Here is an 8,129-nt window from a genome sequence, read left to right as displayed (position 1 = left end):
TGTGTCAGGCAGTATCTGAATTTGCTGCTTTTAAATTAAGGTATCAAAATCAATATTGGAGAGGTAAAAATTGTGTCAAAAAATCTCTGTATCACACATCCTTTGTGCTTTTCAAAGGTTGGTATCTTCTGTAGAGCTTTGAGACAAACAATACTAACACCCAAGTAACATATGGCTGCCACTAGGCAGGACTGGCATCCTCTTAAATGGAAGCATGATCTAAGACTATGTGTTAGTGCCCATATTGTTAATGTTTAAATCATTGTTGAGCTGTGAATGAGCAGTAATAAACCATCATTGTGATCCTCACAATACAGAATAATGTGGATTAGCCAGTGGGGAGCAGATTGTATTGAGGAACTTATCAGCATCTTCTCATTATCTAATACACAAAGTGCGGGGAGAGATGATTACGTCTGCCGCACATTTTAAACAGAATAATGGGAGCGCATGTTCCTCTATTCATTTCTTGCACAAATTGAACGTGGCGGATATATGCTATTGTCTGTGCTTATTGTAATGGTAAAATGCAGTTTTTGTTAATGTAAATGACTCTTCTTTCACACAGTGAGGGGATTTGTATCCTTGACTGAAATAAATACCATCACAAATGAGGCAGCACGAAACAAAAGCAGAACAGAGAGAAACAAGCATCTGCGATAGAGGGAGGGGGGGCGTTTGTCTATTGTGTAATGCTTGGCAATGTGCTTGCATGTTTGTTGTTGTCTTTTATTCTGACAACAGTGGCCTGACAAAAGCCACTGTCAAAGCACAAACTTAAACACACAAACACACACACTCCCTAACATACCAGGCTTCAAAAACAACAAAGAAAACTTTTACGCAACAAATATATGCCTAAACAGAAAATTCAGCGTGCAAATTTGCATAAATGTCAAAATTATACTTTAAGAAGGATTATTTTAGATTTTTGGGGGTTTTTTTTGTCTAGAAAATATCAAATATTAGATACACTTTTTGTTATACTGGTTAAAATGATCTTTATGTCCTGATGGCAATCAATACATAATGTGTTCTTAAAAAACAGCGAAGAAAAGCTGCTATCTACAGCCAGAGTAAACCTGGGAAAACACCAACCAATCAGCCTTTTTTGGGTGCCAAAATTTTAAACCATTCAAATCCCGTCCTGCCGTCCTGCCCACCTCCTGCGCATACATTTCCCCGGCGTGCACTCTGAGTCCCCGTCTCCTGCCGCTGCTTCCCCTGACTCTATTGACTGCCCCTCTCGCTCGACCTCGGGCCTGTCCCCTCTGACCCGATGAGGTGCTTTGCTCAGGACTGTAGTCCGGATCAGGGTCTAAAAAGCTCTCACCACGGGGCTCTGACAAGCAGAAGAATGAATGACATTTACTAATTCCTACAGAAATGTAGATGTATGTAGTGTCCATGCGTACGCTGTAGGGATGACGAGCCGATTCGTGAACACGTTGAGTTTTAATAACCGGTCACTGTCAGCCGTGATCACGACAACCAACAAAACAACAATCAATGTTTGAATGAATGAAGAACTTCTCCTCTTGTCTCTCCTCTCTCCAGCTCACACACTCTACACCTCTCCTGATGCCTTCACTAACCGCCAACACTGTAGGAATTAAGAGCATCGACACTGAACACGTTTAACAAACAGCAGAGCTGTTACAGTATTATATGTGTTATAATTTTTCTCCTGATATTCGAGTCACCGGTACAACTGGATAATACTAGCATGACAGTTGTGAGTACTAACAGCAGCCATATTTATTTGTGTTTTTAACTTTCACTATGATAATGTTTTGGTGAGGACCGGTTTTGAATCAGTCATCATCATATGGTCGCAAGTCAGCGGCACTCGTGCATGTGAGCGGGGGGGGCGTCGTTTTGGAGGAGCTCTGAGGGAGGAGGGGAGGGGTTAGACGGAGTCCTGAGGAAATGCTACATTCAAATTCATGCTAGTTTTCCGAGACTGCCAACCCCAGCTTTAAGTGATTACAGATCGTTTTTTCATATTTCAAAAGATATAAAAAAGAGCAAGATGAACAAAGACGCACATACGCTAATACTCTAAAAATTTTCATTTTTAACTGATATCACTTTTGTTAATACACAAAAAGCAAAAAAACAGATCACAGATCATAAATGATCACCTATTTATTCATTTTACTGTAAACCAAACCATTCCTAAATGTGAATGTGTTTTCCATGTTACAGTTTCCAGCCACTGGGCCGTCAAACTAAGAACACTCACTTCACTGATGTTAGAAGTGCAAATGTCTAAAATAAAACTCAATTTAGCAGTATTGGCTAATGAAATCTACTGCAGAAAAAGGTTGGTCACTAAGTGTTTTATTGTCACTGATTTTTTTCATTAATTTCTTCAGCTTTGGGTTGTCTTGTAAAGTTTCTGCAGTTTTTACTGTCAATGCTACTGCACCGCTAGCTGCGGCTACTTCTGCTTCGTATTCCTTCATATCATTACATGCCACGATGACTTTTCTGGTGACTTAAAATATTTGTTGCGTTAAAACTTGAGGACTTTCCTCCTCTCAGGAAACTTGTAACACATATTTTGCAAACTACAATCCTATTATCTATTATTATCATCCTTATCTGAATGTTGAAAAACATCCACAAGGGTGGTGCCAGTTTACTCTCTTGTCACCTTGTTGTGGCTGTGCTTGCTCTTCTCCCCTGAGCAGTGCATTGCCAACATTTGGACAAGTAATGTGTCGGAATGTGTAGGCATGTTAATAAATACATGAAAGCAACTTTTATTTGTTGTTTTTGTCTGATGAAACTGTACTATCAGAATAATAAACAATATTAAAACATTCTCCATAATGTCAATCAGCCAAACATTATGCATCCCTACTTTAAGTATTTGGTGAGTCATTTTCTTTCAACTGGTCATTCTTTGAGTCATTTCCCAACCCTTGTAATGAGGTTATTACTTAAGGGGAATTTGTCATTTTTTCCATCTCACTTTCTTACGGTAGGGCTGACACAGAAAGGACCATGAATCACCAGATTGAAAATGTCAAATATTGCAAGAAAAAGATGAGAGGAAGGATATCACTCTGACCATACCCTTAGTCCTTTTTTTTCAATCTTTTATTCATTTGCATATACTCTGTAATTAATGACTTTAGAGTCTAAAACAGCCAATAAAACGCCAGGCCAAAACACTGCTTAAAAGCAGTACACACTGGTCTGCCCTCTGAGTTATTACACTTGAAAGATGAATCCCCAGCATCAAGTGTACTTTTTTTTATTTGTTTCTAATAAATGATTTGAAAACCATTAAACAGTCAAAGAAGCTTGTACAACACACTTTTAAAAAATGCTATGAAAAAGGTGTATGTAAGCTAAAATCATGAACGAGCCACTGATCCAATCGGCAGCTTAGGACTCTTAACTTGTTATAACTATGATTATCCAAACTTTGAGTATTGACTCATGATAAAAGATGCTTCCTTTTCGTAACTTCTCACTCTATCTTTTCCCATAACCCCTGTGTTCTGTTCAATCACATATTGATGTATACTTGGTCAAGGTTGTATACGGGCCAGCTGGTCAGCCTGTCGAACACGTCCAGATCATGTCTGCTGAACTGACCAGAGAACAGAGATCGCTCTAATCCCCTTGTTTGCATTGGAATCAATGTCATATTGATCACAGACTAATTATATAATCATATTACTATCAGGTGGAGTTCATTTCCAGACATGCCGCTGATATATATGAAAAGTGGTGCAGTTTAGCTTGTGGGGGAGCTCTCAGTGTATGCAAACACACAAAGTCGCCTCGTCATTGATCCCACTTTCATCCGGTTGCTGCGCACAGGTAAAATATGCAAATTTTAAAAGACCAAATGAAGGAGGCAATTTGAAGTCCAGCAATGAACTTCATTAGTCACAGGCATGCACACTTGAACATATAGATGTGCGCGCTCACGCACACACACACACACACACACACACACACACACACACACACACACACACACACACACACACACACACACACACACACACACACACACACACACACACACACACACACACACACACTTTCAGCTCCCACATACTGTATATAGACGCAAGCAACCAATATTCACACATGCATTCAACCCCTCGGACATGTCTCATTAAATTCAGGTGAGCAGATTAATTAAAATGATATTTAAATCCCTTAGGACTGTAATCTGCACCACCGGCATGTATGTCACACACACACACACTTTCACACACTTTCACACACACACAGGTATGGCAGCAAACACTATAGAGGCATAGATGGTGAGATTTTCAGGATATTTTTGTGGCCTGCTTACACCAACAAGATAATCAATGAGCCTACCTGGTGTCTGATCACTTTTCTATTCAAGCTTTCAGTATTCACTTTTGAATCATAATGCTTTATCATACATCCTTAGTCTTTCATGTTGAGGGAACATGACCCTGTGTGTCCCTCCTCAAACCCCCTCTACTGAGCCTGCTCATCCACAGCACTTACCTTAACTGCAGCTATAATTGTAAGAACAGAGGTACGCTTTGTTAGCCGTCTGTACAAATTATTTAATAAATTCATGGATTGCCTAGTACTGTCCTATTTGAAGACTCTGTTCAATGATGACAAATCAAAGTGGGGTGAAGTAGAAAAAAAGGCTTCTGATGTCACTGGGTAAATTCCAACATATATTGATCCCACATACACGCAAAATCTTAAGATGTGATCAAACCTTAAGTACAAAGAATACACGCAAAGATGACAAATGTAAGCCGGTGAGCATTAAAGTTTAGTCTAGTACATGATGACACTCTGAGGTCCTGAAAAGTGAGTGAGGCGTGAGTAGATATGTGAAATCTACTCAGTAGTAACTGTGTTTTAGTTCACAGAGGTCATCTTTGTGTATTTCTAACAGAATGCAACCACACACTCAACATATACACTAAAGGTGTTAAGTAGGAGGTGGGTTTCACAAATATGCTCACCTACTTTCCCACCAATCAAAGCAAGATAAGGTAGAAAATGAAACTGAAGATCTATCACAAAGGAAATAATGACAGAAGGTGTCAGGTACATACAATGTACTTATTTTCTCATCACATTAGTCTAATATATATAAATAAACTCCAGTGTAGGTGTAGGTATGCACTCTATAGAGTAAATGTTGGTGTTTTAGCTCCACCTGCAGCGGTGTATAGACTAGAATCTGTGCCAGTACTCCCACTGGGTTCTCAAAAAACAGGCCGAGCTGTCCTGCATCTCCTGTGGGTAATACACTTACCCTTAGTCAGTACGTTATACAGCTATCCCCTCAAATGCTTGAATTAATGGACATAATTTCTTTATTGTGTTTTGTAAAGTGTGTCTGGTAAACATTTTGGTTCCCACTTTGGGAATTATATGAAGGAAGAAAGACTTAAAGTGAGAATTTATAAAAAAGAAAAAAAGGAGCCATCAACGTCCACACTGAGGGCCCTCTCCTGACCTTCACCTGCCGGAGAAGCAAATTGCATTAGAGAATGACACGTCATTCATCTGGGCTGCTCTTGGAGGATCATTTAGCTAATTTAATGATTAATAAGTTTAACACCTCTTAATAATTTCATTTGGCCCTGTGATTGAAATCCTGGCGAGCTTGGCGGAGCGCTGTGGGAGGCAGATGAGGATGTCTGAGACTGAGACGGTCTGTCTGGGACTGAGAAGAGAGAGAGAGGCAGAGAGAGAGAGAGAGAGAGAGAGAGAGAGAGATCTCCCTGAGGACTTCACATCAGTCTATTACCACCATGACCTTTTCCTTCCACTGGATATGCCATTAGAGAGGAAATCTGAAAGTAAAGCCGTGATTAACACAGTTATCCAACATGTTGGAAGAAAAATGGAAAAGAAAAAATATGTTCCTTCATTAGGAAAATGTTCTGCATTATTAATGTTAGTGAAACCGGGCTAAGTGGACCTTTGAGCATTACGGATTCTTGGTTTAACCAGAGGTGATTGCTGCAGAGACTCACAAAGTCTACACTGTACAACAGGATTCTACATCAGCGTGACAAAGACTTACCTGCAGACTAATGAATCTACAATATTTCAACTGTAACTGTAAAAAAACTCAAACCTTGACATCCTGATGCCTTATATCTCCCTGACTGTGTCAAAGACATTAAAATACATCTGTGGCTTTAAAGCACATCCGTTTCTTTCATCCACACGTGTAAGAAGTGCATGTCAGTTCTCACAGTCTAGCCACTGTTCTCAGTGCTCTCCACTGAAACTCATGACAGTGTTTCTGGGCTGCCTGGTAGAGGAGTGAGTTCAATTTGTGGTAAGATTACAGTCAGATGTGATCACGGTGCAATGACAGACAACCCGTAGGTGTAATGGGAATTCAGGTTTGAACAAAGATTTCACAGGCACAGGCTTACACTTTACACATGCAAGCCACCCAGCTCCAGTAATGCACACCTCTCGCTCATGTTGCAGTTTCACCTCCAAAGTCACATCTTGACATTTCTCGGTTCTCACAGATTGACCTGCCAGCAGAACAACTCAACATATTCACAAGGCTGTCATTTTCATGTTGTTATCTTCAGGGTTGAAGCTTATATGCATGTATGATGTCTAACTGAAGTGTTCCAGGTTGCAAGCGGTATCTGATCATCGTTTTCTTTTCACTACTTCATGATTGACCTTTAACTGAAATAACAATGCCTCTTGAGAATCTTAAGAGCATCAGGACTCATTTTATAGTAAACCAACATATTTGATGACCTATTAAATACAGCCAGGTGACAGCTAATTTTAGTATATACACATTCTTACTACTTGTAGGTAAATTACGTTGAATTCCTATCTAATTGTAATAATAGCAACAAGATGAGAGCTGTTCCCATATCATTATGGTATCATTCTCTGTCTCTAGTACAGGGATGCAGCCATGCAACTTTATTAGAACTGATCTGGTACCTATAGGCTTTGGGTATAACCAATTCCAAGAACTGATCACTTATCAATCAGTGTTAAAGGGTAACTAAACCCCACACCACTTGTTTAGCTGAAAACTTCTGTATATGGGTATTTAGGAATGTTGTTGATCAATTCGGGTCCAAATCCCGAAAGTTGTGTACAAAGCATTTCTATTATTTCTATTGTTCGTTTTGTATATTCTTATGTTATTTTAGTTTTAGTATCAACTATTGTCTTTATATGTGTCAATTTAGTATTTTTGTATTATTTTTTTGATATTAGAACACTATTTGGGTGGAGGCTTCAAATAAGCTCTGAGTTTTCTGCCTCTTCCTGCACAGTATATTATTTATCTTTGCTCTTTTTTTGTGTGTATTTTCTTTTAATTGTGCAAATAAATAAACTAAACTAAACTAATTAGCATTATAGCAACTGCCCTCTAAGGATTACAGCCGGCTACTGCCATGGGATTTTTCTATTGGCTGATCTGGTGGCTGACGTTTTTAGTGCCGGCTTTCGTTGCTAAACGCTTTAAAACTTAGGTCATCCAGCTCTGAAAACTGTGGGCGGGTCAAGAGCACTAAGATAATTGCATGGACTGATGTTAACTGTAACATTAGCATTTTACTGGTTAGATTGTACTGTTAGCATAGATTGCTTTAGGTAGGATGTTAAATTTGAGTATACTGAATCAAGGAGAGTGAAATGTCTGTTAAAGTGTCTATCTTTTGTGTATGAGGGGTACTTGGTATGAGCCAATACAAAAGTCTATTGAAGCAGATATTGGGAAGTACATAAACGGTTACCACCACATCTCTACAAGGTACAGATTAAATGCTGCAATGTAGTAAACATTTATAAATCGTTTTTCCTTGATATATCATATTTAAATAGGGCCTGTTCATGTCTTTCTGCTGCTGATCAATCTGGAAATGGTAAAAGTCTGCAGGCTAAAACCAATGGGTATCACTGGAGTCTAAACGCCTGAGGGTAGCAGTCACTCAATATACTTGTTGGAGCTTAACACCCTGCGTCCTGATGGAGAAGCTTTAAAAAGACACCTCACTCTGGTTTTTGTTTCACATCAGATCACAAGAAAGCCCACCCACAACAGGCTTTGATGTGCAACATAGGAAAGACTCATGTTCACCACAGCATTAAAT

The 8,129-nt window shown here is 39.3% G+C and overlaps 1 long non-coding RNA gene across 1 annotated transcript; it reads right to left on the bottom strand.

The window, feature by feature from the left end:
• Positions 1-5,422: 5,422 nt before the first annotated feature.
• Positions 5,423-5,820, bottom strand: LOC117810885. Its single transcript, XR_004630870.1, has 2 exons — positions 5,597-5,820; positions 5,423-5,497 (listed from the first exon to the last, which is right to left on the bottom strand). It is a non-coding gene; the product is annotated as an uncharacterized LOC117810885 (long non-coding RNA).
• Between the last annotated feature and the right edge of the window lie 2,309 nt (positions 5,821-8,129).

This window comes from Notolabrus celidotus, chromosome 3 (genome assembly GCF_009762535.1).
Source record: "Notolabrus celidotus isolate fNotCel1 chromosome 3, fNotCel1.pri, whole genome shotgun sequence".
Lineage (NCBI taxonomy): Eukaryota > Metazoa > Chordata > Actinopteri > Labriformes > Labridae > Notolabrus > Notolabrus celidotus.
This window is presented reverse-complemented; position numbering and strand designations above follow the sequence as displayed.